The sequence below is a fragment of the Diceros bicornis genome, chromosome 16, assembly GCF_020826845.1.
Source record: "Diceros bicornis minor isolate mBicDic1 chromosome 16, mDicBic1.mat.cur, whole genome shotgun sequence".
In the NCBI taxonomy this organism is placed as follows: Eukaryota; Metazoa; Chordata; class Mammalia; order Perissodactyla; family Rhinocerotidae; genus Diceros; species Diceros bicornis.
This window is the reverse complement of record NC_080755.1, coordinates 18,151,274-18,161,460: the sequence shown is the minus strand read 5'-3', so window position 1 is coordinate 18,161,460 and position 10,187 is coordinate 18,151,274.

Below are 10,187 nucleotides of genomic sequence, written 5' to 3'. Positions count from 1 at the left end.
GTAGATAGTTGTATGTCACAGTTGCATACCCTTCTAGTGCTGTATGTGGGCCGTGGCCTCAGCATGGCCGGAGAAGAGGTGCGACAGTGCGCACCCGGGATCCGAACCCGGGCCGCCAGTAGCAGAGTGCGTGCACTTAACCGCTAGGACTCGGGGCCGGGCCTCCCTTTTTTAAATCAGAGTAACACACGCACATGGTAAAAGTCAAGTAGTGTTAAATAATTCATAATATTTCATCTCATTCCTCATCATCTCCAATCCTGCTAGTAGGAAGCAAGCATTTTTAGTTCTTCTAGTGATTCTTCTGGTGGTTATACCTGGAATTCTTAATAATATGCAAATATTTCTTGATTTATCAAGCAAATTTTTGATTCTGTGAATGATTAATAATTAGCTAATTTCAAATACCCCCATCTAACTCCCTCATAATGTTCTCAATTTTATTAGTTTTATTATTATTTTAGTTCAGTCATTGCTTAGTTTTGTAATTTTAAATAGAATTATCTATACATCTGGATCCATTAATTTTGGACAGTCTCTCCTTCAGTTGAAGATATTAGCTCTCCAACTTTTCCTCCTCATCTTCCTCACATCCGTCTTCTAAATTCTGTCAGGTGTAGCTTTATCTTTACAGTGGAAATACTGATGACAATCTATAATTAAATATTGTATAAGTTGATTCTTGAAACTCAGTAAATAGCATTTACAGGATTGCCGCTGTGTAACTACTGCCCAAGGAAGAGCACACTGCTCTAGGATACTATTTTAGTGTCTTCATGTCCAATATCACACACCCAGGAACATTTGAGAAGAATGTTGCTTAAATCCCAATCAAACAAATGTACCTTTTATATTTTCTTCAATTGTTTGAAATCATGTCTTTTTAAATTTTGTTTCACAAATTAACCATGGCTTTTTAGTACAGTTCTTTATTTTTCCTAGAATTTTTCATTTTCCCTACATTGTTCCTGGCTGAGAGAATAAATATATGAATTCCTCAATATAATACTAAGAACCTCCAGTTCCCTATTTATTTCATTTATTAATTGGAATTTATCTCATTCTTTGTAAAGACATTCTCTTAGAATTCACTGACTTTTGGATCTAATTTGAACCAATTGCTTTCTACACTTACTACAAGCATGTTATTCCAGTGTTCGTTTGACTGCGTTCCTAACTCAGTCACACTGTTTCTCTTTCTTGATTTTCACTCTTGTTTTGCTGGAGTACAACCTCAAGAAATTTCCTCAGAAAGGGTACATCAAAAGTGAGCTTTAATTATTGCTGCAAGAATTATATTGCCTCTATTTTACACTCACAATTGAGTAACAGTTTAATCAGGTATAGAATTATAGGTTAACTGTTTATAAACCTGCTGTCAGTGGGATTTTGATTGTTTTGTAGCTTTTATGTCCTCTCTCTCTGTCTCTGTCTCACTGTCTCTCTCAGATTTTCAGATATTTATTTATTCTTAATGTTAGGAGATTTCACAGGGATTTGTATATGCATGGATTTTTTAGGACTCATCTTTCTATGCATTCTATGGACCCTTTTTATTTTGTTTGTATTTTGTTTTTAAGCAAGCCAAATAGTTAATGGTGTTTCTTATCTTTCTCTTCACTATTTTTGGTGTTGTTCTTTTAATTCTCCTACAGTAGAATTCACTTGGTATAAATTTTATGAGTTTTGACAAAAGTATAAACGAGATAAACAAGATACAAAACTGTTGCATTGTCCCCAAATATTCCCTGTGCTGCCTCTTTGCAGTCAACTCCTCCCCCATCCTCAACCCCTGGCAACCTCTGATATGTATCCCATTCCTATAGATTTGTCATATAAATTGAATAACACAGTTTGTAGAGTTTGAGCCTAGCTTCTTTCACTCAGCATAATGCCTTTGGGATTCATTTGTGTTGCATATATCACTAGTTTGTTCTATTTTATTAATGAGTAGTATTCCACTGCATGGATGTACCACACTTTATATATCTGTCCACCAGTTAAAGGACATTGGGTTATTTCTAGTTTTGGACAATTGTGAATAAGGCTGCTATAACCCTTCACATATAGGCTGTTGTGTGAACATAGGTTTTTATTTCATTTGGGTAAACACCTAGGAGGAGTGTGCTCTGTATATGGTAAGTGTGTGTTTGAATATATAAGAAACCACTACACTCTTTTCCAAAGTGTTGTAACATTTTGCATGCCTACCAGCCATGCATGAAATTTCCAGTTTTTCCATATCCTCACCCGCATTAGGTATTGTGCACTATTTTTAATCTTAGGCATTTTGGTGATACCACATTGTAGTTTTGATTTTCATTTCCCTAATGACTAGTGCTTTGCACCCTTATTCATGGGCTAGTTTACCATCTATATATCTTCTTTAGTGAAATGTCTGTTCAAATACTTTACCCAGTTTGTCATCAGGTTGTTTCTTTTCTTATTATTGAGTTTTAAGTGTTCTTCATGCATTCTAGATACAGTTCTTTTGTCAGATATGTGATGTGCAAAAAATTTCTCCAAGGCTGTGCTTTGTGTTTTCATTTGTGTAATAGTGTCTTTCACGGAGAAAGGTTTTTATCTCGATAAAGTCCAATTTATATATTTTTTTATGGATTATGTTTTGGGTAACTAAGAACTCTTCACCTAACTCAAGGACCCAAAGATTTTCTCCTACATTTTCTTCTAGAAGTTTTATAGTTTTGGGTTTTGTATTTAGTTCTATGATCCATTTGGAGATCATGGTTGTACATGGTGTTAAGCATACATCAAAATTTTGGAGTTTTTTGCATATGGATATCTATATCAAGTCCCTTCATAGGACTCATTTAAGGGTCAATGATCCACTGTCTTCCTTCAAGGATTGTCATTTTAGAAGGGCAATGCCACTCTTAGTCTAAGACATGTTTATTCTTTTTCTCCAGAGAATACTGAGATTCTCATTTTATCAGCAGTGCTTTAAAATTTTATGATGACATAGCTTAGTTTGTTTTAAAATTTTATGATTATATACCCTAGTTTGAAACTGCTTATTCAATATGCTGAACACTTGTTGGGAATGTCAATAGATAAGATATTTCAACAAAGCAATGTTAGCAGATGAAATGGATTCCAGGCAGCTCTGGGCCGGCATATGCAAGGTATTGGTAAGAGCAACAAAGGAAAGAGGAAACAAACAAGGGAGATGAAAATAAGAAGAATGGAAAGCCTGGCCTTGGAGCAGCTGCATTAGATGATAACCTGCCCAAAAGATTCTTCCTAGGCTCTTGTCAAAAGAGTTGAGCCACGTTCATATATGGGAGAACTAGAGCAGCTTATCTCCATGTTAGTGGCCAAGGGGCCGTCACTCTTTATTCTAGTGCTTTGCAGAGTTGGAGAGAGGGGAGGATATTGTTCAGAATCCAATCAGTGGTCAGTTCCTAACTCTCCTAAGTACTAGTCATCTGGAGATCTAGTTGAGGTAGGATGATGAGAGAATAACGGACAAGGTAGATGTGGGATAGCAGGACAGCAGTAAGGACCAAGTGTGCTTAGTGATCTTCAGTTTAAAGTGAGATAGGGCAGCATGGCTCTGTGTGCATGTCTAGCCTCATTCACCTGTCCAGTGTGGGTACACTGTAGGTGGAAGGTGGGAATTTTGCCCAGTGCCATTATGTATATTAACTTCTGAAACCTCACAATCACACATTGCAATCATCTACTTAGTTCTCATCACAAAACTTTCATTCCAGTAGTTACCCAATCTATATTTCAGGGTTTTCCCAAAGCCAGTACTTTCCAAGCACAAGGATCTAGAATTCTCCACAAATGAATAGTCCTCTCATCTGTCCACGCCTCCTGTGTTCTTATCCCTCACTTGATTATCTTTGTGGGTCATAGAGCTCTTTCTGAGGGGAAAGGAAAAGAATAGGGCAAATAATTACACTGGCTTAGAGGGAAGGATACCTACCAAACATGTCTTATTGGAGCCAGCCAGTGGAAAAATGTTGAAGACTGTGTCTCCGCCAGTGTTTGAAACGTACCAGCAATGATGCAGGAGAGCAAGGTGCTAGAAGGAGCCAACTCAGTCCCTAACATTAATCCCTCAGTGTCAAGGGCAATGAGATTAACAGACTGATTATCTGAAGAGGGGCAAGGGGAAGCCTGGTATGTTATAGACGAGTGGTGTCAAATACCTCACTGAGTGCCTAAGTGCCATTTGAGGAATACTAACAGCAGAAATAGACGAGTGACTGGATGATGTTCCAGGATACATGGCCTCCTTTGCACTTTGGTGGATCACTTGACCTACAATATCTTTATGACTAAACCCTTGATCCTTTATTCTCTTGATCAGCTTCTCTAAGAAGTCTATGGACTGGAGCTGGTCTGCAAAATACTTGATGCTGGTCTGTGGGGAGATAAGTACCAAAAGTAAGAGTAAACCCTTAAAAACTTTTATAAGAGTTTGGCATTGCTGTGACATTCAAGCACATTTTGTATTTTATAAAAGTATTGGTTCTTGACAGATTAGGATTATTTTAAATTAGACTTGGTCTTTCTGAAGTTCTGCTCAATAGAACACTATTTGTAAAGAAAAATAGTGCATTTCTCAGGCTATTTTAAAATTTGAAATGATGCTCTTTTATACTTTCTCAAAGGGCATTTTTTGTCTTTAATCTTCCCACTCTCACCCCCAACAAAAAAGAGGAAAAAAGAGAAAAATATTCTGCCAAAATAACTTAAACTCATTGTTATAATGACCAAACCCATTCAATTTTCCTTAAACTAAGGGCAGCCCAGGTATGACTGTCACTCAGAAATGGGTTTCCCCCTGGTTAGTGTTTTCTTTGAGTCCTACCAGGATCATGTCAGGAGTGACAAGGTCTTCAAAAATCCTCCTTCTTCTTCATTTTATTCTTCTAATTCTCCATTTTCTATTTCCCTGTATTTTGCTGTTATTGATTTAAAGAGCAAGGAAGTTGAATATTTTGCAGGGCTTTATTGGAATGGAAGAAGCCCTCAAGAATGGTGCTTTTTAAGAATTTGATTTCTCTCTCCTTTTAGTACTGTCTTCAATGATCTGATTTTTTTTTTTTTTTTTTTTTTTAGTGTCCCTCATTCTCAACCAAAACACCTCAGTGGCTCCCTATTGCTAACTACATCAAAGCTAAATGCATCTGCTCGAGTAGGCTGAGTCTGTGGCTCTCCTCACACCATGCTGAACGTGTGTGTGTATAACAGAGACAGACAGCACTTTCGCACCTCCGTGACTTGACCCTCTTGTTCCCCAGGGGTTGTGAAAAGAGTTGAGCACTGCACTGTGAAGCGAAGCTGAAGGTGTTATATTGTGAAATAAAACTCGAAGAGCCAAGCTTTGAAACATAAAATATTCACACTTCTACCTGAAATCTCTTTCCGAATGCCTGTACAGTATTGGAATCTCTAACACAAGAACTATGCTGAAGTCTGAATTCTCAGAGGTGGTTTTTGTGAACACCTCATTATTCTTAACTTGGATGTTATCAACCATAAAAAAAAAAGGAATTGGCTGAAATGTCAGATGGCTTTATTTTAATTTAAGACTTGCGAAGAGCATAAATCTATGCTACTAGCTCCAGACTTGATCGGAAGAGGTGCCTGAGATTCCAAAACTAGTCAAGGGGACAGGAAAGCAGCATGTGAGGGATGGGATACTCTTTAAAACTATAATGCAGTTTGTTTCATTAGTCTTTTTAAGCAGAATCTTTTCCACGGGGAAAAATTCCTCCCTTCATCACAGGACTAAAATGAAAATTACCAAATTTCCGGTAAACTAGCAACATTTATCTAGAGCCTGCTTCGTAGAGATTATCATCCTAACACTCAGAAGGAGGCATCTCTATTAAATTTAATTACTCCTTCTTGCCAAAGCAGTGCTTCCATAGGTTTAGCATATATATAATTATGTTTTATATCATATAAGCTGTTCCTATTTCTCATTCTCTCACTAGACTACAAATTCCTTGAGGGCAAAGATCAAGTCTTACACTTCTGTGTTACCCTCTCAGCATCTACCATAATGCTTTCTACATACAAGATCATCAAAGAATGCTTGCTAAAATGAAATATTGGAAGAATAATAGATTGATCCCCCATGTGAAGTTTAAATGGGAAACTTGACCACAGTTGGGAGACAAGTTTAGTTATTAGTTCACTCATTTGGTCATTCTAAAAATATTTCTTTTGCACCTACTCTGTGCCAGTACTCTTTAAGATGCTAGGGATATAGCTACAACAAAGACATAGGTTGGGGCTGGCCCAGTGGCGCAGCGGCTAAGTGCACGCGCTCCACTTCAGTGGCCCAGGGTTCGCGGGTTCAGATCCCAGGGGTGCACCGACGCACCGCTTGTCAAGCCATGCTGTGGCGGCGTCCCATATAAAGTAGAGGAAGATGGGTGTGAATGTTAGCTTCCTCAGCAAAAAAAAAAAAAAAAAGGAGGATTGGCATCAGATGTTAACTCAGGGCTGGCCTTCCTCACACACACACACAAATAAATAAATAAAATAAAATACATTAAAAAGACACAGATCATGTAGTCAGTGCCCTCATGGAGTTTACACTTGAGTTGGGGCCCAAGACTGGATTGCCTTACTTCTGGCACTGCACCTGATGTGACTATGCCACAGGTAGTTATGCTTCTCCCCATTCCACTCTGGATTCATGACAATTACACACCTGCACCCAAGAGCTCCACGATTCTTATTTGTTTGCTGACATGTGAAGTAAGAGTATCTGATTGCCATTCATATTCTCTCTATACCCTAATAAAACAAAGACCCAGATATTTTCATAACTACCTGACTCTTCCTGGTGTCAGATTTCCTCCAAGATTTACTGATTTTGCTTATCCTACTGCCATATAGACCAAAATCAGAAGCCATGTAGAAAGACTTGACGATTCAGTAGAGGCAGTACAGTCTAGGAGAAAAGAATGAAAGGGCTTTAGAGCGTAGGAATCTGGGTTCAAGTCTTGGCCACAATACATATTAGATTTATGGCCTGATGCAAATCACTTAGCTTTTCTGAGCTTTACTTTTCCCAATTGTGCCTAGAAAATACAGAAGCTCATGAAGTAAAATTAATTATAGACATTGTGGAATAGATGTAGTCCAAATTTGAGCATTGAGAAAATATTATCCAAAATCTTGGTACCAGTTCAAATCAGGCCATGAAGGGAAATCACCGATCTGACTGCCCTGATGCATGGAGCAGTTTCTTGAGCAGCTAGAGGACTCGATACGTATAAAAGACCAATTTGTTACCTATTCTCCCACTGACATAAAGGACACCCCTCCAATACCTTGTGGTTGTTGTAACCATATTGCTGGAATACTGCCACTTAACTTGACAGCAAGAATAATGAATTAGCAATCTGTCTTAGTTTGGATACCCCGGTAAGCAGAGATTGAGACAAGAACTTCAGTGCAAGTAATTTGTTTGGGAGGTTAACACAATGTGCAGGAGTGAAGAACTACAGAGATTAAGAAAGATATAAGAAAAACTTATATATGGGTTACTTATCGAGGGAAACACTGTGAACAATAAGGCCTTACTCCCGCCAGGACTAAGATTATCTCCCAGAATAATCTATCTAAAGAACAGGAAGCAAGAGCTGCTATCCCTCATTGATCAAGGGTTGCCTCAGGATGTTAACTCCTCCTATATTTCCAAGATGCCTATGAAGATGAACAAGTGCCCGTGGATATCTGGTAGCTTTGGAGAAGCATTGAGGCAGAACACAAAGATGCTCAGTTCATGTTTAAAACAAGATGTTGTCAATGAAAAGTGAATCAAATCTACATGGAACTCTCCACCTAAGCTGTAGCTGGAATCAAAGTTACGGTCAAGAGGATGTAAGTTGGGGTACTGAATGCATCTCCTATGCAATCAGAATAGAGCAAGAGGTTTCTGGGAAAAAACATGACTGTGGGACAACTTGAACATAAAAACACGTGTCTGCCTCCTCTGAGGTTTTAAGGCCTCATATTAGGCATAAAAATCCCAAATAAATTGGCTGTTTATATTAGTTCTTTGTGTTTAAATATTTCTTTTCCTTGAAATTAAAAAATATATGTATTAATTTTATATTGTCAACTTTAAAAATAAAACAGCCATTTATTTTCCCAGTAAAACAGGTTTATTCAGGAATAGCAGAAAATTGCAATTCAGAACAAGCATGTTGTAGCAAAAGCTATAGGCAAGTCCAACAAACAAAGGAGAGGAATGTTACTTTATAGAGAAGAAGGAGGAAGTTGGGAGGGGGTGCTTTGAATGAAAGTCCATTGGAGGAAAGTGAGAGTTCAGGGTGGTGATGGTTTCTCATTGGCTGACTTGTGACACTTCCCAATGGCTGGGCTTGTTGCTGGGCTAGGAGAAATCTTCCCTTCCCTTGCTGGGATAGTAAAGTAGAGACACCTTGCTGCTAGGAATTCAAGGTACAGTCTCTTCCTGTTGGGGTCTGTAATTGACAGTTCTTCCTGTGGGGGTGTGTAACTGACATTGAGGGGTAGTGCTGAGAGTTCTCCCTTCTGGCCTTTCAACTCCGTTTTAAATAAGTTTCCTTTATTCAGTTTCACAATATATAAGCCTAGATGACTTTACTGGTAAGTTTTATCATACACTTACAGAAGAAATAATGCCAATTCTACACAAAATCTCAGAAAATTGAAACTCAACTCATTCTATGAGACTCAAGTATTATTCTGATATAATAACCAGAAAAGACATTCAAAGAAAAGAAACTTACTGACCAATATGGCTCATGAATATAAACAAAAAAATTTAACAATATTTTAGCAAATTGAACCCAGCAATACTGCAAAAGGATCATAAATCATGACCAAGTACAGTTTATCACTGGAAAGCAGGGTTGGTTTAACATTGCAAAATCAATCAGTGTAATTCACCATTCATAGACTAAAGAAATAAAAAAAATGTGATTATCTCAATGAATTCAGATTTATTATAAAGCAGATTTATGATTTATTATAAAGCAATGGTAATCAAGACAGTGTGAGATTGGCATAAAGATAGATACATAGATCAATGTAACAGAATACACAGAGTCCAGAAATACACCCACATATATGGTCAATTCATTTTTGAAAATGTTGCAAAGGTAATTTGGTGGACAGAGGGCTGATTGATTATCTTTTCAACAAATGGGGCTGAAACAGTTGCATATCTTCCCCATGGGGCCACTACAGGGAAGGGAAAAAGGAAAGTAGCTCCTTGCTACTACATGTGGGAAGATGGACTGGCCAACTCCTACAAGAGCGAATAGGCATCGCTGGTGAGCACTTGGCTGGAGGACACGGGTGTGATGCTGGAGTCATTGAAAGTGTGCCCTTCACCTGTCACAGGACTCAGGCAGTAGGATACAAAAAATAAACTTTGATCCTCATACTATATACAAAAATTAACTCAAAATGGATCATAGACCTAAACATAAAACCTAAAAACTCTAAGACTTCTTGAATAAAATAAAGGAGAAAAACTTTTATGACTTGGTTTAAGCAAATATTTCTTAGATACACCAAGTGCGTGATCCATAAATAAAAAATAATAAATTGGATTTCATAGTAATTAAGGGCTTCTGCTTTTATATAATTTTATTTATTTTTTTTTTTCCCCAAAGCCCCAGTAGATAGTTGTATGTCATAGCTGCACATCCTTCTAGTTGCTGTATGTGGACATGGCCTCAGCATGGCCGGAGAAGTGGTGTGTGGGTGCGCGCCCGGGATCCGAACCCGGGCTGCCAGCAGTGGAGCGCACGCACTTAACTGCTAAGCCACGGGGCCGGCCCAGGGCTTCTGCTTTTAGAAAGACGCTGTTTAAAGAATGAAAAGACAGACCACAGTCTGGGAGAAAATATCTGTAGAAAACATTTGTGAGTAACATATCTTATAAAGGACTAGTATCCATAATATATAAAGAATTCTCAAACTCAATAATAAGAAAACAAACACTCAATTAAAATATGCAAAAAGTTTAAAGATACTTCACTAAAGAAGATATATGGATGGCAAACAGGCACATTAAAAACATGTCCAACATCATTAGCCTGTAGGTCAATTGCAAATTAAAGCCACAAGGGAATACCACTGCATATATATTAGAAGGTCCAAAATTAAGAAGATTAAGCATACCAAGTATTAGCGAG